At 47.5% G+C, this 23,980-nt stretch overlaps 1 pseudogene; it reads left to right on the forward strand.

The window, feature by feature from the left end:
- LOC126523399 (uncharacterized) overlaps positions 1–23,642 on the forward strand; it is a 73,646-nt pseudogene extending 50,004 nt beyond the window's left edge.
- The last annotated feature ends 338 nt before the right edge of the window (positions 23,643–23,980 follow it).

Genomic DNA, 23,980 nt, shown 5'->3' on the forward strand with positions numbered 1-23,980 from the left:
GCTTCAAGGTCATCTACGAGGCATACTTGATGCGGGGACCATATGGCTGCCGCATACTCTAGTTTTGAACGGATAAGTGACTTATAGGCTAATAATTTAACGTGTTGGGGCGCGTTACGAAAGTGACGTTTCAGAAAACCAAGAGTTCTATTTGCCGATGATATGACGTTTGTAGTATGTGCATGCCATGACAGATCATTGCACAAAGTAACGCCTAACTATGTGAACGATGTTACTGCTTGTGTACGTTCGTTAGCAATTGTGTACGGGAATGTAACGGGGCGCTTTTGGAGTGTAATGGAAATAAGTTTACATTTAGTCGGGTTAAGGGTCATTAGAAAGTCTGGCGACAAAATAGAATGAACTTAATTCATAAAGGTAAGGGGGAGAAACACAAAAATCACTCGTATAGACCGTAGACCATTGCATTGGTAATACACAGGCTAGCGCTGCAGGTAATCAAATTAAAGCTGCAAGCATGGACAGAGAATAATGGCATTTTGGGAGAACTTCAGAATGGCTTCAGAATACGTAGGCGTTGGGATGATAACTTATTTGTTCTTACTCAGTGTATAGATATATTAAGAGTAGAAAGCAGACCGTTATATGTGATATTTTTAGACATTGCAGGAGCGCATGACAACGTAGACCGCAACATTTTGTGGGATATTCTGGAAGGGGAAGGCTTAAGTGATGATTGTGTACAGCTTTTCAGAGAGATTTACCTTGAAAATTCCGAAATGCCGCTTGCGTTGCATGGGAAGGAATGAGATGCGAGGAGAAAGTTGATATCAACAAAGGACTGAGGCAGAGGTGCCCTTTATCCCAACTACTGTTTATGATGTACATGGTGAGGATGGAGAGGGCGCTAAGGGTAAGTAATATCGGATTTAATCTCTTATGCAGACTGGCGGGTACACTAGTAGAGCAGCAGCTTCCAGGTTTATTTTATGCGGACGACACTAACAAGCAAAGTGATTTGCAACGTCTCGCTAATATCTATGGACAGGAAGGCAAGAATTTAGTTTTGAAATTCAGTGTTAGAAAATCAGGTGTTATGGTATTCAATGAAAACAGTGAACAGACAGTGGCGATACAGGGCTAGGAAATGCCTCGGGTAACAGAATATGAATACCTCATTATATGGATAAACGAAGGCAATAGCTATATGGAAACACAGAAGGAAGGAAGGAAAAAGTGGAGAAGGAAGGCAGGGAGGTTAACCAGTTTCACCTAACCGGTTTGCTACCCTACACACGGGAGCGGGATGGGGGGGATGAAAGATGGGGAGAAGAGATAGAGGGCACATAACACGGCACACACATCGTTGGTTACAGTCTGTCACTCTTGTGCGGTACGTGACATCACTGTCACAGCCGCTTGTCCAAGCCCGTATCCTTCATAAACCGAAGTAGTCCCTTCGTCGCCTTCAGCTGCGATGTCTTCAGTCGGCGATATGTGAAAATGGTTGCAACTGACAATGGTCTATTGTCAAGGTTCGCTAGAACGGACGCCATGGACTGTCTCTGAGCATTATATTCAGGACAGTCGCACAGAATGTGTTCCAGCGTCTCCTCGCAAAGACAGGCATTGCAGAGAGCGTTGTCGGCCATTCCAATGCGAAACGAGTAAGATTTCGTGAAGGCCACCCCTAGCCATAAGCGATAAAGCAGGGTGGCCTCACTTCGGCGGAGTCCGGTTGGCATACAGAGATGCATCAAGGAGGGCAGGTCGTGTTGATGATTGCTGCGGTTGGTCTGGCTGCTTGGTGTGTACCATAGAGAGAGCGTGATCTCCCGTGCAAGCACTTGAAGTCTGCTGGCTGCGTCGGACCGTGAAAGTGGTATGGCCTCTTCCTGTGTGTCTTCTAGAGCTGTCCGAGCGGCTTTATCGGCGTCTTCATTTCCGATGACGCCGCAGTGACTTGGCAGCCACTGAAACGTCACGTGATGTCCTTTCTCATGTGATGTATGGAGTAGGCATCTAATATCGAATACGAGCTGTTCGAATGGCCCGCGACGCAGAGCTGATAGTACAGATTGTAGGGCTGCCTTTGAGTCGCTGAAAATTGACCATTGTCGAGGTGGTTCCCGATTGACAAAACAAAGTGCAGCTCGAAGAGCAGCTAGTTCCGCAGATGTAGATGTCGTTGGGTGGTCAGTCCCAAAGCTGATGGTAGTACCTCTTTCTGGGACGACTACAGCACCGGACGAACACTGGATGTTTGTGGAACCGTCAGTATAAATATGTGCACTGTCTGCGTACCTCTCGTGCAGAAGAAGCAGAGACAGTTGTTTCAGCACAGGCGACGACAGCTCAGACTTTTTCCCGATTCCTGGCACGCTGAGATGGACTGTGGGGCTGACAAGGCACCAAGGGGGTATCGATGGTTTAGATGCAGCGGTGAAGCCTGAGGGAAGTTTGTCGTTGTACTTGACGATAGTTTTTGAGAATGATGCTTGGTGCATGTCTGAAGGTAGTGTTGCAAGGTGGTGATAGGGGGCCCGTGCCAAATGTCTGATATGCGTTCTCAGGGTTTCCACCGTGATGTGAGTCTGCATTGGATGGTACCGAGCAATCGCAATAGTTGCCTCAGTTGACGTGCATCTCGGCAAACCAAGACAAACTCTGAGTGCTTGGGCTTGCGCTGCTTGCAGAACACGAATATTTGTCTTGCAGCTGTTGTTCAGTACAGGTAGACTGTATCTTAAAAAACCGAGAAAGAGAGCTCTGTAGAGTCTCAACATTGCGTCTACTGACATCCCCCACGTCTTTCCTGTCAGGTATTTAAACAACTGGGAGGTTGCTGTTAGGCGTCGTTTCATGTAAGCCACGTGCGGGCTCCAACAGAGGTCTCGGTCGATAATTACGCCAAGAAATCTGTAGGTTCTGACATAGGAAATGGTCCGCCCATTGATTGAGATGACATAAGGCGTCATTGGTTTGCGAGTATACGCCACTAGGGCGCATTTTTCTGGCGATATGCTGAGACCTTGTTCACACAAGTAGCTCGCTGTCAAGGTAGCCGCTCTCTGAAGCCGTGCACGGATCTGAGGACGTGTGACTGCCGAAGTCCAGAGACAGATGTTGTCTGCGTATACTAAAATTTTGGTGGTAGTTGGCAAGTGTTCAGCAAGCCCGATAAGAGCGAGGTTGAATAGAGTCGGGCTGAGAGCACCGCCTTGAGGAACGCCCTTGCTGGTATAGCGTCGCGTAGTTGGGCCATCAGCAGTTAATACATAGAATGATCTTGCAGATAGGTAACTTGCAATCCATAAAAATACTCGACCACCAAGGCCAACCGTCACAAGAGCGTCGAGAATAGCCTCATGTAATACGTTATCGTAGACCCCTTTCACATCTAAGAATAAAGCTGCAGATAAACGTTTACGGGACCTTTCGTGCTGGACATATGAAACGAGATCAACTACATTGTCGATGGAAGAGCGGTCACGTCGGAAACCAGCCATGGAACTCGGATAAATCTTGTAGTGTTCAAGGTACCATTCCAGGCGGCCAAGGATCATCCGTTCCATTATCTTTCCTACACAGCTGGCCAACGCTATCGGGCGGTAAGAGGTGAGCTCTAGCGGGGATTTGCCCTGCTTCAAGATTGGCACCAGGCGGCTCACTTTCCATTCGTCAGGAACATTTCCCTCCTGCCATGAGGTGTTGTAGAGACTCAATAGTGCTATCCGTGCGGATTCTCCGAGATAGCACAAGGCCCGGTATGATATACCATCTGGACCCGGAGATGATGAGCGCCTGCAGAGAGCTAGTGCCGCCTCGAGCTCCTCCATTGTAAAAGGAAGGTCCATGCGGCAATCTCGGGAATGGGGGACATCATCTCGGGCTGGAGGATCTGGACGTGTCGCTTGGTCTGCCATTCGCGCACAAAAGTCTTCTGCGACATCGATGTCTTGCCGCCCTTGGAAAAGCGCGAGCGCCTTGAATGGAAAACGCTGTTCCGGAAGGCAACGCAGACCTTGCACCGTTTTCCAAATGTGAGACAGCGGCTTGCGGGGGTCGAGTGTCTGGCAAAACGTTGCCCAACGTTCCGACGCTAATCTATCCATTCGACGCTGAATCTTCTTTTGTATCCTCCTGGCTGCCCTAAGGTCATGGATTGATTTTGTACGCCGATATCGACGTTCCGCCCGGCGACGAAGTGCGCGAAGTCGCTCTAATTCTATGTCCAAGTCGTTTCGCGTGTGAGAGATCGTCAGTATGCGAGTGGCGTTCCGCATCGTATCTTTAATTGTTTGTTCTAACCCAGAGGGTAGGCCCTCGCTGCAGGCCTCTTCCATATCAGATTTGAAGTTGGCCCATTGAATCGTCCGAATGGTATTCCGTGGGCCAGATCTAGACGACAAGCCTTTGATGTTCAGATAGGTGGGAATGTGATCACTCCCATGTGTCTCAATATCCGGAAACCACTTCACATATCTGGCGAGAGAGTTGGAGACAAAAGCAAGGTCGAGGCAGCTGCCGTATGTCACGCCTCGAAGAAAGGTGGGGCTACCATCGTTCAAGAGAGTAAGGCCATAGTTGTAGGCGATGCTTGATAATCTTCGTCCTCTTGCATTTGTCCTTGTACTTCCCCATGCTGGAAGGTGTGCATTGAAATCTCCTATGATGACCCATGGGGCGGGGCAAACACTCAAGACATCCGCTAATCTTTTAGTGTCGAAATTGTTGGAAGGCGATATATACACGCCTATGAGAGTAAACAAGAGTTTGTTCTTTTTAACTGTGATGCATACATACTGATTGTCGTCATGGGGCGCAATCGGTTGCAAAACATAGGTGAGTTCCCGACGAACAAAAATGTTGATTTTGCTGCATGCACTATTTGTTGATGACATGAAACATTCGTACCCTGACAGTCTGATTGGTTTCGACAAGTTGGGCTCACAAATGACGATGAGTGGAAACACATTGGCGTACACATACTGACGGAAATCTGAAATTCGTGATTTTAGCCCTCTGGCGTTCCACTGCATGACGGACGCTACCTTGACTTCTTTTCGGAAGGATGGGGTATGGGTAGCCATCTTTCTAGTTGAGGGATTCAAGCACTGGGCTTAAGGCGTCCAGCACTTTAAGTGCGCTTCGAGCAGACGGTGTCCCCATCTCAACTAAAATCGTTCGGATGGCCTCCATGAGGGAACGTAGCACCGAGATGAGTTGACGATCTGTTTTAGGTGAATCATCAACGGCCGGAGAAGGCTCCGGTGGAGCAGTGACCTTCTGAGGTTCCTTAGCAAGGGAGCGGCTTGGTAGCGTAGGCCATTCCTCTAAAGAAAGAGTCTTATCTGATGCCCTCGTAGAAGTGGTGGGCCCTTTCGCGTCGCGACTAAGTGGTACCGTAGTGGAGCGGGTACTATCGCTTCGCTCATGCGCCTTCTTTGAAGACGTACGACGGTGCCGACGTCGACGCCGGACTACTTCGGCTGCCTCCCTGTGGGCCGAACTGTCTCTGGCCATTTGCTTCAGAACCGCGCGCTCCCTCTTGATGCGGGGACAGTCTTTCGACGAAGCTGCGTGAGGGCCGCTACAGTTGGCGCACTTCAGAACTGTGGCACCGCAGGTCACTTCTGCATGAGGTTCGGCGCAACGGGGACACAGAAGCGAGTTGGGACACACGCCCTTTACGTGTCGTAGCCTGAAGCACTGATGGCATTGAAGCGGCTTCTGGATGAATGGTCGTACTGGATGTCGAAAATGTCCGACTTTAACGTGGGAGGGTATGCAATCCCCCTTGAAGATTACTTTTACGCAGCGCGTATTCCCAAGACGGCGCACTTGCGTAATGATCGTGCCCTCGTTTGCCGGCTTGATGAGGCTAGGTAAATCTTCATTGGGAATGGCAATGTCAATGTCGGAAATTACACCGGCTATCGATGTGTCGTCGATCGGGATGAAGGGGCGCATTTTGATTCCGCCAAGCTCCGTGATTTCTTGAAGTGTTCCAAGCGCACTCGCGTTGTACACGTCTATGGCGAGTATATTCTTGCGTGGGTTTATTCTGATGTCTTTAATTTGATCCGGCACCGCACGTTCCAGAAAAATGGATAGGGCTTGCCTGTTCAGCAACCGCAGGTTGCTTGACGGTTTTCCGGCATAAAGATGATGACGTGTGGCCAGCGCGCAGGCCTTGACTTCATAGTCGTAGTGCTCGCAGGAGGTGACGGCGCTGTGTTGGCGATCTTTCTCTTCGCCCTCTTACTCCGGACGGGTATGAAGCCGTCGTCGGATGAGTCGTCTTCCGACATAGAGTACAGCTCGGTGTCCTCGGTGTCGCTGGGGGAGCCAACTCGCTTCCTTGCGGTTGCCGGCCGTGATGACTTCTGGCCAGGCGGGCCTGTGGCATGCTCCGCGTCCATGGTCGCAAGACGGGGAGGTGAGGCACCCCGAAAGGCAAAGAGTTCACAAAAAATGCAGAGAGCACAGAAACAAGCGTTCTGTCAAGAAGATACTTCGTCGTCTTTCTCCGGAAACACAGAAAAAATCAATAACAGTAAAGGGGAAGAGAAATGCAGCCATAATGAAGCACAGAGCGCTATGGGGATACAATATGTACGAGGTGCTCTGGGGTATGTGGAAATGTATAATGGTTCCAGGACTTACTTTTGGAAATGCGGTTGTTTGCTTGAGATCAGGGGTGCAATCAGGACTCGATGAGAACCAAAGGTCAGGGGGTCGCCTCGCATTGGGCGCTCACGGGAAGACTACAAATGAAGCTGTGCAGGGTGATATGGGCTGGACTAGTTTTGAAGTGCGGAAAGCTCACAGTAAAATTGATAATTAAGAACGACTGAGGAATATGAAAGAAAGTAAATGTGCCGGCCGGGAGAGTGTTGAGGTATCTGTACAGGAAAAACAATAATTCACAGTGGAGGAAAAGAACTAGAAAGCTTACCAGCAAGTATGCGGCCTGTAGGGTGGGCAACACAGCAACAAAGAAGTTCAAGCGGAAAGCCAGAGAGGCTGAAATAGTCTCATGGGTGGCGCCAATGGAAAAGAAACCTGCCATGAGTAACTATACTTACGAGGAAAAAATGAAATCAGGAAAGAAACAATTTATGATAACTCAAAGTGAAGCTCATTACTTTTCGAAGCGAGATCAGGATGCCTTAGAACACGCACCTATAAAGCGAGGTATAAGAAGGCAGAAGAAGCATGTGCTTGCGGCGGTAAAGTTAGGGAAGCGATGGAGCATGTTTTATTAGATTGTGAAGACAGTGGTCGATTTAGGTGCCACTGGCCTCCTTGAAGCCCTTGGGTTCAGCGAGAGCAGGGGAAAAGTAAACATGTCCGCAATAGAGATTAGTAAGAGGCGAGTGGAAGATTGGGGGGAAGAAAAGCAGGGAAACGACAAAAAAACGGAGACGTACAAAAGCAAAGTTCGCAATAGGGGTCAGAAAATTTGGTTGTGAGAATTCATAGTGTTCTTTTTTTTCTTTTTTTTCCTTCTTTTTTCTTCTTTAACTTAGGTAGCACATTAGGCAGTAAATAGCAAGAGCTTGGTGGCGCAACCCACGGCCCCGTTCCAAAGGGGAAGCTCATAACATACAACCATGCATCCATTGATCCATCCGGGGCGCCCCAGACGACGCCGGGCGTGCGACGAAAAAAAATTGAACCAGAAAGCTCGACTTCGCGTATAGCGATCGCCGTATGCGTTTCCCGGTAATGATTGTGGTTGCATAAACTGCACTTACAGGGAAGCGGCAACTGTAGCATACGAAGCAGGGAGTGAGGCAACTACACTTTCATATGTAAAAGAAAAACCCGCCAGCAACTTAATTGATTTGTGTTCTGATAGCGCTATAGTAAGGCCGCAAAAGTACAGGCCTTCAGAAGAACAACGTAAATATGGACAATATGGACAATATGGACAATATGGCGTTTTGCGCAGGCTATGTAGAACGCAGCAGTTCCTTCCCATATCGACCCAAGCACAATTACGGCGCCTGAAGAGCAGCGCGAATACGATGAGCGACTACAGGAACAGCAACATCAATGTACACAACGGCGTTGTGCTCAGACTCAGCTAGAACCAGCTCAAGGCTACGTCACATTGGTCTATTGGATCAAGTGATACCACAGCTTCACTGGCCAACTACCTTTACCGAATGGATTAGAGCCCATTTTTAATAATAAGAGTTTATTTCTATTGAGACAGTGATAGGAAGAAATAGAGACAAAGCCTGAGGTGGCTTAGCCAGCTCTCCTCTCCCCAGTAGAGAAAAAAGCGTACATTGTGTAGCCCTTTCTTTTACAACCCTGTTATTTTAATCTACACTGAGAAAATTTGTATGCAGTTGCTGGCGTATGACAGTGGTAACTGAACTTCGCTGCAATAGGTCGTGATTCTGAGGAGACAAAAAAGAATGTAAGCGATTACTAGACACTTCTAGCGTGTCCGGTATCCCGGTATATGCGAGGACGTTTGCGTAACACCGAATGACCGGACGCCGGTAGCCACAACTCGTGACGCTTGGTCTATCTACAATGCCTTGTAGAGACCGTTCATGTTCCGTGAATGTTCTTGTCCTAAAGATATTTAAAAAGGCAACCTGTTGACAATGACGCCGCTGCTGAAAGTTTACAGTAGAAGTGAAGTAAAATACACGTGTTTACGGTAATATTAGTTTTGTATTTATCTAGTTGAACTCTGCGCCACAAATACGGGCGTTCAACATGTCCGCTAACGCGGTAATCCACCTGTGTATACCAGAATACTGGACACTCTAAAACTCTCTATTAATAATACGTTATGTCGCAACCTGAAATGCTCGGATAAGATAACACGTTGAGTCTAATAACACAAGTGGACATGGAATGCGGTTAATTCAATAAATAGAAGTTCTCTACGTAATTTTTTTTCTAGATATTCGATGAAATGATTTTGAATTGTAGCGCCAAGTGACACGGACACAGACTAGAAGCAGACCGGACGAGCGCTAACTCTCAACTAAATTTTTGTTGAAACGAACAGCATATATATAGGCATTTACTATCACTAACCTGCGAAAAGCTTTTAAAATGGGTAAAAAGCCCCTCTAAGAAACAATAGAAATAGAAAAAGGGAAAAAAGGGTTGCTGTGGTGCCCTTTTTACATATATTATGCCACGGTTTACGGATCGTGGCCAATAGATATGACGTCAATGCTGTTCTTTCGGCCCGCCGCAAATTGTCTATCATGTTCCCTATGATAAATAAAAAAGTAGAGCAGAGTGGCAAAAAAAGAAAAGATGATTGCGGCGTTAGACATGTGTCATGTTTTGTGCCTTGTAACACTGGTATAGTTTATCAGATTCCGCTAAGTGCGGGAAAACTTGCATTGGACACAGTGGCAGGTGCATTGATATTAGACTAAAAGAACACAAACATTCTCTTCACAATCTTAATGCTTCACATCTAGCGTCACATTGTTTCAATTATGGTGCTAAACCTTTCTTTGAAGACACAAAAATTCTTTCAAGACACAGATGCTAAACCACACGGGAAATAATAGAGGCAATCCACATCAAAAGATTGGGCGAGACATGCGTTAGCCAGACATCTTTGTCTCTGTTAGAATGCGAACTTAAGTATCTTCCCAGCACGTGTGTTAATCTGAAGTAGTGTCTTTTTGTTGTTTTCTTCTTTTGGCTTCCCTACCTCTTGATATGTTTAACTGATGTCTTTAGACCTTGTCACGTTCATATGCTGCGGTATTTGCAATCATCCTATATATGTGCTGTTCGTTTCAATAAAAATTTAGTTGAGAGTTAGCGCTCGTCCTGTCTGCTTCGAGTCTGTGTCCGTGTCACTTCGCGCTACAATCCAAGATAATGTTACCGAACCAACTCGCCCAACTTTCTATTCTCTTGCATTCAATTAAATGCCACACCAGCGCGACATTCTAGCAGACATAGCGGTCGCATAGATTATATCGATACCGTGTATTTTTTATTGTACTGACCGCTACTGCTGTTGAAATTAATTGGTTCCATCAATAATTTACGTGGCATTTTAACAAACTGTGTGGATTTTGTATCGCAGATGTATTGATTCGCTGCCTTCCTTTTTCACTTGTTGTCAGCGCCTTTGTGTTGCGGGCAGCTCTTTTATAAAATGAGGAGCAGAAACGGAGGGTTGAAATCGCCTTGCAATCCTACTGGCACCACTCGACGCACGTGTGCTTCCACTTTTGTGGGAGCACCCATAAGTTAACGCTGGGAAATACTTCAAAAGTTTCACTTCATTTAACTTTCGTAGTGTTGTTATATTCCATTCCACTAACCATCTTCCCAACGTTTCTTTAAGGTGGTCGATTGCCTAGCGTTGGCTGCTATCGCAAACCTGCAGCCATTAGTTGCTGCTCCCATAGCCGAGTGGCAACAGAACGTAAGTGATTTTTTTCTTTTTTTTTTCTGGTGTCTGTATTTTATGGAGCGGCTGTCCTATGCTCCTACATGGGACTCCAATTACTTGGAGTCCCATGTCTAGCACACTCGAATTTCATCTGGCACCGAACACTTTCATCAATTCTGCCTTAGGGAGCTCCAATACTTCTAGTCTTTTTGGTGACAGCATGAGGTATTGCGAATGATTTGTTGCTAAGAAAATGTTCGCTATGTTGTTTGACGAAAAAAAAGTTGGTTTTGCTTAACACTTATGAACTTCAGCTGACACTCATTGTTGTTTCCCGCTCGAGCTGTAGTTCTGGCGTGGCAAACTTCTTCATGAATTGCTTCAGCTTGATCGTCAAGTGCGCGAAATCCTTTTGGCTGACACCGTGGGTACAGCAGACTCCTCGCTGCTTTCCTTTCTTTATGACTTTTTTGTTCTTTGCGTATTTTTCATCACTGCACTTCCCATATTACTTGGTATAGGTTGTGCTTGCGGGGGATTCAAAGTATTTGCCCTCGTACAAAAAAAAAATGTTGGATTGGAAATCAGGATATTAAACTTTAATGCGGGCCACGCTTGTTGCCTCGCACGTGGGTGACATAGTCTTGCATGTGTGTCTGTTTCACTGGTTTCCTGCGCAAACGCATGCTCAGCTCCTACGTCATACAGAGCGTATTGCCGATGTTTCTTTTTTTTAGGGAGGGTAAGTATGTTCTTTAGTCCGCACGTAATAAATAACCCCTTAGGCTAAACTCGGAGGACCCCGAAAAAATCGAAGTAGGAAAGGAACTTGGAACGAAGCTGTAGACAGCGCAGACAGAGGTGGGGGCGGTAATTTTAAAGCGTATGGAAGAAATGCAGAAAGAAGGAGGTATCGATTTGTGAGCCAACAGGGATCGACGACGTCACACTTGCAATATATTTCTGCACAAACTGCCGACAGTGCCGTCAATGTAAGCGAATAGACAAACGTTGCTAGAATATTATTCGATTTAATAAAGAAATCATGCGCTTCACGGCGCATATATATAGTTGTAGTAATATATTTAGGTAACGTTCGTTGTTTTGTTGCGTAAGACCCGGTTGAAAACAGCCGTTAACCAGCAAATCTGTCGCGGCAGTATAAGTAAGGTGCACGTGTATCTGAAAGTGCTACAATAGGTCATCATCATCATCATCATCCAAAACATTTATTGGTCTCTGCTTACAGAGTCTTTGGTGGTAGTCCGTCAGGGGCTTCTTGGACACTCTCGATTGGGTTTAGCAGGGGTGGGGCCCTTTGTACACGGCTCCAACGGCCTCAGCGCTGCTCTACATGCTCGCGTCACGAGGCCAATTTAGCCCTCGCAGCGGTCGCTGGCAAAGCAGTGCGCCCTATTGCTCCGCATTTGGATTTATGATTTTGCTGACTGCTATTTTAAGTTGGCCTTCTCATGCGGTGTGATACAACGTGGGCTTTTGACCGCACACAGGGCAGCTACCTGCGTATCTGGCGGGGTAAATCTTACTGAGTAGCTGCCTCCAATGAGTGGCACCCGCCCTCGTAAGTGATTTATGCGAGGAATGATATCGTATCCTGGATCCCACTTGGGTATCAATAAAGACGACTATTTATTTGGAAAAGGTGGTTGGCTTTTGAGTGTGGGTTCTCCTGGTGCTCTGGTTGTATACCCTCGAGCTACCCTGTCAGGTTCTTCGTGCCCCGCTATTCCTGCATGTCCCGGCACCCACAGGATATTGTGTTCAATCTGCTGTATTTGGGATGTGTGGTGTATTACGGCACCTGTCGTCTCGAGGAATACACAGAGTGCGCGGTGGCCTACTCTGCCGTTCAGGAAATGTTGGCAGGCGCCTTGAGATGTTCGGCGACCCACGCGCCACAAAACAGTATAAGAAATTCTTAAAGTTTGTCTGCGGCAGCTAGCACAATTTTTAGTGCCATCTTTAGTGAATTTTATAGAATTTTTAGTAATTAGTTGATTATGTATTTAAATTTTTTGCAGAAGTAATGTCCGCCTCTTCGAGTAGACCAGCTCATGAACAAGAATAGTGCTATCTGCCGCAGGCAGCCTTTAAACAATTTAAAAAGTGTTCGCTGAAACATCCGGCATATAGGGTCGCCGATTCCCGCTACGTGTAGTCTACTTGAAAGCAACCTACGGAGTCTGGTGTTGTTGGATGACCCGCGAACAGAGGCGGTGCTTCAAGATTTTCTGAAATATGAATTTCAGGAACAGAGAAAGAACACCTTTCCAATCCGAGAGCTGCGCAAATTATGAGACGGTAACGCTCAACTCCGCTTACTTGCCTCGAAGCGCATAGGGAGACGGGAATAAGTGCTTGCGAGTAAAGAGCTCATAACACAAGCATGTATTAGACATATATAGTCCTTTATATTGGACATCGACAGTTCTTTTTCTTTATTTCGCGTATTTTCTTTGCGGCAGCACGGCTTGAACGTACTGTTTGCAACTTTCTGGTACCATCCTGTATCTGGGCGTGTATGCAAGAAGTGTTAGCTGTTTTTTTCTCCGTCGTCAAAATAGTGGAATTTTAAAGCGCATATCTTTCTTTTGGCTCTTTGCTTCGTTTTCGTGGTCGGTGGTCACGCTTTCACTAGTGATGCAAAGTAGCCGATGCAAAAGGAGCGTGTGCTCTCGCGCAGCCGAGTTGCAGGGCGGGTTAGTCGGCGAATGCCTACAGGAAGTATGTCAAATTTAAAAGAAAAATCCTCAATGCGAACGTCATTGTCATAAATATTCGAGTTGTAGACATGCCATTTTTAACGGTAAAATAAACATTTGTCCAATAGTTATTAAGTATTCGGGGATGTTGCCGAGATCGTGAAAGTAGGCGAATAGGCAGTGGACATGCCAAGGTACGACTCTGCTTTGTTGTAAACATACCTTCGTAACAGCGATCTTTGCTATCATTTTCACCAACAAGATGCGGACCTCACTCGGCTCCTGCTATGCACTGCCCAGAGTTTCAGCAGATTCCGAGCTAACGTGGAATAAATGAACATTACACAAACGTACGACTGACTGGCGTCAGGCGTCGCAGCTGTAGCGACGAGGACAACGAGGGTCTTTACGACTCCCGAGCCCCCAAAAACCATGAGCGTCGGACGGCCACCAGCGTTTGAAGGAGCGTGGTCAAGGTTCCGAATTCGCCTCGAAGCCTACTTCGAAGCGCAAGACATAACGTACGTGACGAAGCGACGAGTGGTGTTAGTCGCCTCGCTACCTGACCGCGCGATTCGAGTCGTCCAGGGACGTTGTCACCCGAGCCAGATCAACGTACTCAACTACGACTAAACCGCCGGGGTATCTCGAGGGATAATATGCTCAGGAAGTCAGTGAAATAGCGGCAGTGACAGTGACAAGAACTTTATTAGAGTGTCCTGAGGAACTTCATTTTGGGGAATCGAGGGCTCCCCAATGAAGTTGGTGGCTCCGCCCACGACGTGACAGGGAGGTGGTGACTCTCCGCGACGTCGCGGGCCCTCTGGACGGCCTGTAGTTGGTTCGTGAAATCCGAGCTCGTCAGCAAGGCGTCCCACTTGGACTTGTAGTGAAGGCCGGAGCCCGCGTTGTACGGGCATAGCCAGAGCATGTGGTCGAAGGAGCAGCATGCGTGACCGCATTTGGAGCACGTCTGCGGGAAGTTCGGGTCTATCCAACTAAGCGCTCTGGCGATGAGGTAGGACCTGATCTGTAGGAGCCTGAAAATAACGGCCTGAGCCCTGTTAAGTTTCGGCCTGGGGGCCGGGAGGGAATTTCCTCCTGCTTTGTCTGTAATGCGACTTAATTTCGTGAAAGGTGGTAAGATGATCTTTGAAGGGACAATCCTGTGGGAGAGCCGGGCCATTAGCTCGGGTGCGGTTCGTGAATTCACGCGCCAGGCAATTGGCCCGCTCGTTAGGGTTGCAACCAGCTTAGTCGGCTAGATCATTCGCGTGGGCCGGGAACCACGCATTGGTATGACGTCTAGTTTCTTCTCCCGTACTAATACGAAATGATCTGTTGATTATGCCGGCTGCGTGTTTAGAAACTACAGCGGACGAGAAAGCCCTGACCGTCGTGCGCGAGTCGGAGAAAATGGTCGTCGGGCCTATTGCGGCTTGAAGAGCCAAGGCTATCGCGGTTTCCTTCGCCTCATTCGTCTGTTGATTGTAGATTGACACGGCGCTGATAAGTGCTCCGTGCGCGTCAACGACGGAGATTGCAAACCTGTCGTCGCTGCCATATTTGGCGGCGTCGACGAAGAATGCATCTGCCCATAAGGATCTATTCGTCGAAGGATGGTTCTAGCCCGCGCTTTTCTGCGACCTTTGTTACATATTGAGTGGATGTTCCTCGGTACGGGGTAAACCTTTATACCTTCCCGGGCTAATTTAGACATGGCATGTCTGTCGAGCGGTGCCTGTATAGGGAGTAGACCAGCTTCATCAAGAATCCTAATTTACGGCTTAGTTGACGAAAGCCTGGAGATCTGTGCAATAAACTGTTCTTCAATTAATTCATCTGTGGGATTGTGAATTCCGAGTTGAAGTAGCTTTACAGTGCTAGCGGATTGTGGAATACCGAGTATTCTTTTGACGCCGGACCTCTGATGAGTACGTCGAGTTTGTCCTTTTCGATATTGCGCTATGTGAGGTACGGTGCCGTGTAAGTAATATTGCTGATGAAGAAAGCTTGGAAGACCCTGAGTAGGTTGTCCTCCTTGAGTCCCCCCCCACTTTTGCTTTTGATTCTAGTTATGAGTCTTAGTATATTTTTCGCCTGCGCACCCAGCTTGTTCAGAGCTTCTGCATTACATCGTTTAGCGTTGATTAAAAGTCCTAAAATTTTGATGAAGTTCACCTTCGGAATGGGGTACCCTTCTCGTGTTGCAATTTCGACTGACAGCGTTCCCAGAGGCTCAAAGTTCCTAACGCCCTTCCTTGACTGTCTGTAAAGGAGGAGTTCGGATTTGGTCGGTGACAGCTTGAGAGCCACGCATGTAAGAAATTCTTCCGTTACATCTATGGCCGCCTGGAGAGATTGCTCTAGAGCGGCCAGAGATCCCCCGGGGATCAGATAGGGATATCGTCTGCATAGATTGCGTGGTCTATTTTTGGGAGTACGGCCAGCCTTTCTGAGAGTTTATGCATGGCGATGTTAAATAGTAGCGGGGATAGGACCGAGCCCTCAGGAGTTCCGCAGTTGCCCAGTTCGTAAGGACCGCCCGAGATCGTGCCCAGTCGACGAAACGCTTTCCTTTCCGATAGGAACGAGAGAGTGAAATTAAAGAATTTCCGCCCTAGGTTGAGATGGGAAATTCCGTTCAAGATGTGTTCGTGGGCCACCTTATCAAATGCCTTAGCGAGGTCGAGTGCAATGATACCTCGTACGTCCCGGGTCTCTTTATCGAATATAGATCTTTTCAGGAGGAGCATAGTGTCCTGTGTGGAGAGTCCCTTTCTAAAACGTATTAGATTATGCCTAAATAGTTCGTGGTTTTCTACGTGTTCGACGATTCGATTGTGTATTGCATGTTCGGCCACTTTGCAAATTCACGATGTTACAGAGATGGGACGCAGGTTATTTCTGTGCGGTTTCCCCGGTTTGGGGATGAGCACCACCTTCGCGGTGCGCCATTCCGACGGGACCTGCCCCGATCTCCACACCTCGTTTATCTCTGCCGTTAGGATTTCGATGGCCTTGCCGTCCAGGTTCCGGAGGAGCTTGTTGGTGGCCCCGTCTGGCCCCTGGGGCGGTCTTCCATTTAAGTTGAAGAGTACGCCTGTGATTTCTCAAATTGTAAAAGGTTCGTCCGATTCTGGCCCGTTTAGCCCCGTGTAACGCGCTCTCGCGCTTATGCCTTGCGAATCTCCTTCCTTGACGGGTAGGTAAGTTTGCGCCAGGTCATTGACAATTACATCGTTTGTGAGGCCCGACGTTACCTGCTTACGTATGAGCCTATCGACGGCGTGATTTAACGCATTCCTGGACTGTTTGTCGTTGAGGAGGCTTTTAAGCAGATTCCACTTACTACCTCTTCTCATGCGACCGTCCGTTCCGTTGCAGGTTTCGTCCCACTGATGCAGGGCCAGTTGCTTGGAATAGCACTCTATTTCCTTGTTTAGTGAAGTTAGTCTTGCTCGTAGTCGGCGATTTAATTTCTGCATTTTCCACCTCTCTCCAAGAGCGTGTTAAGCCTCCAGGAGATGCGCTAACCGCGAGTCCATTTTGCGGACTTCAAGTTCTGTGCTGATTTCTTTGGTCTTGCTTTTGACGGCCTGTTTAAGATTGGTAATTAGTTCTTTGAAGGATTCGCTTGAGGGGGCCGTTTCGGCTCGAATTTTCCGGGAAAGATCCCAATCGACGTATTCGTATTTGACCGGAGGTTTGGGTTTGACCTGTTCCGCGATTGCGAGAACGTAGTGGTCACTACCAAGTCCTCTTGGAGATTATCCCACGTGCCCTCGATATTTCGGAAGAATGCGAGAATGCGTTGTGTCTCGACTGACCGAATTACCCCTTCTAGTGGGAAACCTAGGATCTGTAACAAGCGTAAGGTTAAAATTGGCTGCACATCCGGCTAAGTTTGTGCCCTTCTTGCTGTTAAAGCCGTATCCCCATTCCGTGTTCGGAGCGTTGAAGTCCCTCGCAATTAAGAGGGGCGCGTTTCTAGCTGCTCTGATTTCGGAATGAAATATTGCATTAAAGTCTCTGTTCCTATCTGCAGGTGAACTGTAGAAGTTAAGAATAAAGACATTCGCGTTGCTCGATCTACTGGGGACGAGCTCGATCAGTTGTGCTTCTAGTCCGCTACGATATTTTGGAACGGTGTGCTCCACAAAGGAGACGCTCTTTTTAACTAAGGCGGCGATGCCTCTCCCCGTTTCGCTATTGTACGCTACTGCGCAATACCCCGACAGAGTAATCTCCTTCTCCGCGAGCGTCTCCTGCAGTAATATGACTTGTGGCAGCCTGTCACCGATCGGACGAGCTGACCTAACGGAGTCTTGCGCCTCTGGAAGCTAGCGCAGTTCCACTGCCAAATTTTAGCGGTATTGTTATTTGTGATCGCCATCTGGGTTACTGTGAAATTTTAGAAACCTTTGGCGCCCCCGTCGGGATTTGATCCGGTCGGGAGCGGTGGTTCAGTATGTGTTGTTTTTCTACTTTTGGGCTGAGCCCTAGGTCTTTCTAGTAGCGTTACTCTCAACTCTATGGCGGAGAGCATTTCCATAAACCTACTCAGGATCTTTTCAAATTTACCCTCGTTTTTGACGGGGGAAGCCGAGGCTGCGGACGGGGTCTCGTTGACCTCGGTTATGTCGCTCTCTTATTCCTTCTCCGTGTCGCTAAATGGTTCCGGGTTGAGCGCCTTGCGTTTCTACTGCCGGCTAACGGACTTGGGTTACTGTTGCTAACCACGTGCCAGTTTGTGAGTTATTGCGGCAAGTTATGTTCTTTTTCACACGGTCACATGAAGAAGGAGATAGCGCACAGGTATTTATGGCCGAAATAAGACGCCTTGCAGAAAAATTCAATTTTGGGAAGTCTCTCTAACGCATGCACCGCGACCGAATCGTATCAGATAACGATGTAAGATAGCACTTGCTGACATTGCGAAAACTAACGCTAACAGAATCAGAGGCATTTGTCATCTCCGCTGACGACACCGCTAATGCATGAAGCATGCAGCCAGCGGATCCGAGTAGCATCCACTTCATGCGGCAGGAGGCACGGCTACGAAAACCGCAACCAAACCCCGAAAATACACCTTGTCCTAGGTGTGGCAGTGAAGCTGATGTGGAGGAACAGCACTCACACAGCTGTACAGTATGCCGCCGATGCGACAAGCGAGGACATCTAGCTCGAATGTGTGTATTATGAACAGGATGGAAGCCCTGGAGCACGTACGCCCTGTCGGCTGCACCCAGTGACAGCTCGGAGGACGAGACAACCCTCTACACTATAGTAGCTCATAAACCCACAAGCGGTTGCATTGTCAAGACAATTTTCCAAGAGATCACTTAGGATGGAGTGACTGTGACTATGCTAGTCTGCACTGGGTCACTTGTTAGCGTCATCTCAGTGACCACGTTCAATCAGAATTAAACCAGATGGCCGCTGTGAAGCAGCACTACTCTCAGATTATCTTGTTTTTTGGGGGAACTCTTAGTGGTTGGAGAACTGCGCATGAAATCTACATGTAAATGACATGACGTACATGGTACCCTGGTGATCGTCGATAGACCCAGACCGGCTCTAAGCGAATGAGATACCATCAAGTCGTAAAATGGTTGCTTGCCGGGTTAGTTGGTTCATTGTAACTTATGTAACAGCGCGAAACATAAGGAAGGGACGAGGATAGAGATACAAAATCTTCTGAACATATGCTCCAAGAAAGCCTCGCACTTCGAATTAGACGGCTGTCTGATGCGGGACACCCGGAACCTCTTGTGGTCTCTGTGGCCGAGAGCCCGTTGCAAAAAAATGAAAACAGTGCAGCAATCTGAGAAGAAAGATGTGCCATGCTCGATTGCGCGAAATAATATAGCCATTATTCCGTATATCCACCAGGCTTCCCATACCCTCAAAAAGATTGGCAATCGCGTAGGAGTCGATGTTGTGTTGTCGGATCCATTAAAATTTTCTATCCTTTGCAAGAAAACAAACCAGTGCAACAGCAATGATAAAAAAAATCATGCATAATTCACCACCAAAAACGTTTTGTCTATTGGGACGAAGGTGCCGTTTATTGCGTACAGCTGTCTTGCGGACACAAATACATTGTACAGACTGGCAGACGCGTAAACACCAGACTAAATGTGCACAACCAGAATATAAGTGACGGTAATTAGGGGCAGCTTAGCTTACGCTGCCGTAAATGTGATATGTCTACGTATCATCGTGCCAAGCCATGCGTGCCTCAGTTAAAAAAAAGCGGGATTATTTCTTGGTGCAAAGATTAGTGCGCCCGAGAGATTATTGAGGCAGTCAAGATTTCTCGTGCAGGAGAGGGGTCTGTAAGCATGCAATCACTTACATTCACCAAAAAATAGCTAAGGTATTTAAATGGTTGGTGATTAGGAGCTTGATGATATCACCCTGTGCCTCTCATGCGGATTGTTGTTCTTTTCCTTTGTCCCCTTTCTTTCCTTTCCCACTGGCATATGTATGTAAACATATGCATAGCATCGACAGTAGAATAAAAAGTTGGAAATCAACGCTCTTTTTACTCGGTCTCTATCATCATAATCATCAAGTACCTCCAATACCATCAAAATACCTACAAAAGCATCTTAGCCAAATAGACGTAGAAGATCCTTTTCATGTGAGCAACTCAAAGGATGTGATTGAATTTTTGGGTGAGCAAGATGGTGCTTCACGAGCCAATTTGCCTTTTCAGTTGATATTGAGGAGTTCTTTTATTCCATTCCCCAAACAGAGTTGTTAGACGCAGTAAAAGAGCGGATTGAAAACTGGGGGGCTGTCCAGTTGCAAAATAGTAGCGGGGTTTCCGTAAACGACTTTGTAGCATTAGTTGAGTGCTACCTCTCTTCCACCTACATTTGTTTTAACGACAAGTTGTTCGTGCAGAAAGATGGTATTTGCATAGGCTCCTGCATAGCTCCTATACTTAGTGAAATTTTTTTAGACCAATTTGACAAGCGCGTGGCAGCGTGCATAAAACAGGAAAAACGTGTTGTGAGGTGTTTTAGATATGTTGATAATTTTATTGTGTTTGTGAATGTTGAAAACGAGAGCGACAAACCACAGGTTGTAAAAAGTGTTTTAGAAATTTTCGGTGATTGTTCTGGCAAATTAAGGTTCACGCATGAAGTGCCTATGAACGGATGTCTCCAATTCCTCGAGCTGTGTTTGTACTTTGGCACAGGGTACATCTGCTGGTCGTACCAACCTCGCACAAAAAAGAAAATTCTAGCATATAATTCGGCTCACTCAAAATTGGTTAAGAGGGGCATTGCAAAAAATTGCCTGCGTGGTGCTCTCGAAAAGTCCTGCCACCATAAAATTGAAGTTAGCTTGCAGATGCAAGTGCTCCGGTTGCAGAACGCCGGTTTTCCGAAAGATATCGTGACGGCTGTGGCGGAATGCCTCCTGAAAGAAATCAGAGCAGGTGGACGCCCTGGCGTAGCAGCCGAAAAAAGCTGCAAGAAGCTGAAACGTACAGCTATACCGTACGTGCACCAGCTATCGCACCGGCTGAGAAAAGTTGGAGAGAAGTGCGGCGTGGACGTGATGTTCACTGCCCCCGAAAAGCTGGTGCGCATGTGCAAAGCCGTAAAGGAGAAGAAAAAACCGGTCTGCGCCATAAAACATGCATGCAAGTTTGTACCCTGCATTGTTGGGGTCGTATACCGCATACCTCTCTCATGCGGTAGATGCTACGTGGGGCAGTCTGGCCGCTGCCTAAATGAACGGCTACGAGAGCACCGAACGCTGGTAGATTCATTAGCGGGAGGCGGCCATTTGGCCATGCACTGTAAGCGATGCGGGTGCGTGCCTGCGTTTGACACCACGTGTGTTCTTGGTAGGGGAGGCACAAGGTGGGGGCGCGAGATTTGTGAGGCATATCACATTGACAGGGAAGGTGATAACTGTGTCAGCACGGCTTCACTTGCCTTGTCCAAAAAAGAAAAAAAATGTACTTACATAACAGTCTACCACATTTTGATTAGAATGTGATTGTACTGTTTTAATACTGTGTGCGCATGCACCAACGCAATGTATATATGTACCTTCGCTCGCAGTAAAAACCATTTGATGTATAGCGCTCGTCCTGTCGTCTTCTCTGTCTTTGTCCCTGCTATTTTGCGCTAGTCTTTTGAATAATGATGACACACCAACTAGCCCACCTTTCTGCCTTGATAACCGAACAGTACACACTCCCTCGTGTGGACGATATCTTCGCAAGATTGAACGGCAAAGTATTAGACACATTGGACTTGACTCAAGCGCACAATCAACTGCCCCTGGATGACGAGGGCAAGAAACTGACAGTCATAAACAGCCACAAGGGCTTCATTTATTTCAATAGGCTCTTTTGGAGTTAGCTCAGCACCGGCCGTCTTCCACAGCCATATGGATTCGTTGCTCAAAGATCTTCCGGGGGTGCAAGCCTACATTGACGACATCACAGGGACCGAAAACCACAATGATACTTCATTGCTAAGGCAAGTCCTTTAGCGCTTATGTGACTGCGGCCTCAGGTTAAACATCAAGAAATGCAAATTCAGACAAAGAGAAGTCACGTTCCTTTGACATCGAGTGGATGCTAATGGGCTTAAACCAAATGATAACAACATTGAAGCAGTTTATGAAGCACCGCCCCAAATTCAGTGAGCAAACTGAAATATTTCCTGGGTTTAATAAACTATAATGCCATATTTTTACCGAACTTTTCCCCAGGACTGGCTCCACTGTAGAGTCTACTAACAAAGCGAGCTACGTAGAAATGGCAACAAAAGCAGAAGGAAGCGATCGAGAAGGTGAAGCAAGCCATACAAGCGTCAAAATTTGTGACATACTTTGACCCTGACAAACACCATTGAAGTTGGAATGTGATGCCTCATCTGTAGCAGTGGGAGCTGTAATTTCACTGAGCTTCAACGGCACAGATTATCCTATTGGATTCCGCTCCACGGCGCTGTCAAAAGCAGAACGCAACTATTCGCAGATAGAAAAGAAAGCGCTGGCGCTTGCATTTGGTGTGATACGATTCAAGGACTACTTATATGGCAATAAATTTGATTTGGTGACGGACCATAAAACTCCGACGGGTTTGTTCAGCCCAGAAAAAGCCATTTCTCCCGTGGCAGCGAGTAGGTTCAGTGGTGGGCGCTCCTCTTATACAGGCATCAGCAAACGTTGCAGTATCGCAGGGGGTACGGAAAACTCGAATGCTGATGCCTTAAGTCGCTTGCCGTTGCGGAAAAAGCTGCACGATAACAGCACAGAGAACCCGCCAGAGTATGATCCTCACTCTGAGCGTTTGGAAAGAAAGACCGTTAGCCAAGCAAAAATTTCGCCAAGTTCGCGATCTTTGCGAAATTGCTCCTCGCATCCGTGTTGTTTCGGGGTGGTTCCGCCGTTGGGCAGCCAAGGTGCTAGATACTGTTGCGTAGTTAACTGCCACAACAGTGACAAAAAACACCCGAGGCTGCAGCCGCATGTAAAGTTCGACAGTTTCCCAGGAGCGCAGGCAGGCGTGGTTTATCGCCATCCGCAGAATCAAGTAAGCTCGATTGCGAAAGTCTGCCGCTTTACTGAATGTATGCTATTATTCGCTATGTTTTGCTGCTTCGCCTTATTGCTGAATAATGACAGTTTGCTCATGATGACGAGAATGTCACTGCAGCTCTCTTTCAGTGTGCTTTGAGTGATGCAATGAGCGTCGGCTGATTAGCGCGTGCGACGTAGATTGTGCTTTCTTGGGTTTGTTTGACAGCGCGTGCTTGATAAGTAGCGTTTCTGTTGTAGCCAGTTGGAAGGAGTTGAGCGCTTTATCACAGGCGTATAATTAGGTAGACCATTTCTAAAAAAAAAAAAAAACCAGTGTGGACCGTACTATGTGGCATCTAGACTACGCGAGTTGTGTCGCCAGAGGAGGGCAGCGGCAGTTTCGATCGCTTTGTCTCTCGGTCCTTCTTTAATATCGGTGCAACATGCGCGTGCACATTTGATCGTGACCAAGCCCGATACGGATAAAAGTTATCTTTCACGATTAAAAACGGTAGCTGTTGAATGGTCAGAAAATCCGGATAGAGTTGGTCGAGTTCACTCTGTATTACGGTATAGACGACAGGCTAGGATCGCTATATACTGGATCCGGATCGCGCTAAGTCGTGGTCAAACGTGCCGATGTAGGAGTACGCTGTCCGGATTGGACTCGAGAGCGCTCCAAAGTGCCTGAACGACAGGGCTATGAAATAATCATGTGATTAGACACCGCAGGGACATCACAGCCATTCCGTCACGCGGCATGACGGTAGAATAGCCTCTCGTGGTACTTGTGAGTCGGCTTTCGACATGAGTTTTTTATCACTTTTTTGTAGCCTTGCACCACTCTTTTGCCACTCTCTTCCTTTCCGTTTTTAACATGCAGTGATATCGCATCACATCACACGACTCGCTGCACCTGCGTGAAGCCGCCGCTGCTGCCGACACTCAGTGGTGGCACCCAGTGGGAGCCGCAGTGTCTCCTGTATTACTAGACCGAAGTTGCGTGCGAGAAAACCCCCGATTGACTACATGACACAGATGAGAATTTCACATGAGGCAAGGTTTAATAAAACTGGTTTGCCAAAGGGAACAATCGCAACATTACTTGGACTGTGCCAACAGCCGCAGTGGTGCATACTTGTGTCCTCTGTGTTTTGCACTACGCTTCAGGAAATATGTGGCATTTCACGGGCGGGTGTTTACCCTTCATGTTTTAGAGGCTATTGCGGCACTGAACGGCAGTCATGTGCGCATAAATTCACGGGAAACGCAATCTTGCAGCCCGTACTTCCGTAACCAACACGCCTACGGAACCGCGCTGCCTGGCGAC

The sequence above is a fragment of the Dermacentor andersoni genome, chromosome 6, assembly GCF_023375885.2.
Source record: "Dermacentor andersoni chromosome 6, qqDerAnde1_hic_scaffold, whole genome shotgun sequence".
Classification (NCBI taxonomy): Eukaryota; Metazoa; Arthropoda; class Arachnida; order Ixodida; family Ixodidae; genus Dermacentor; species Dermacentor andersoni.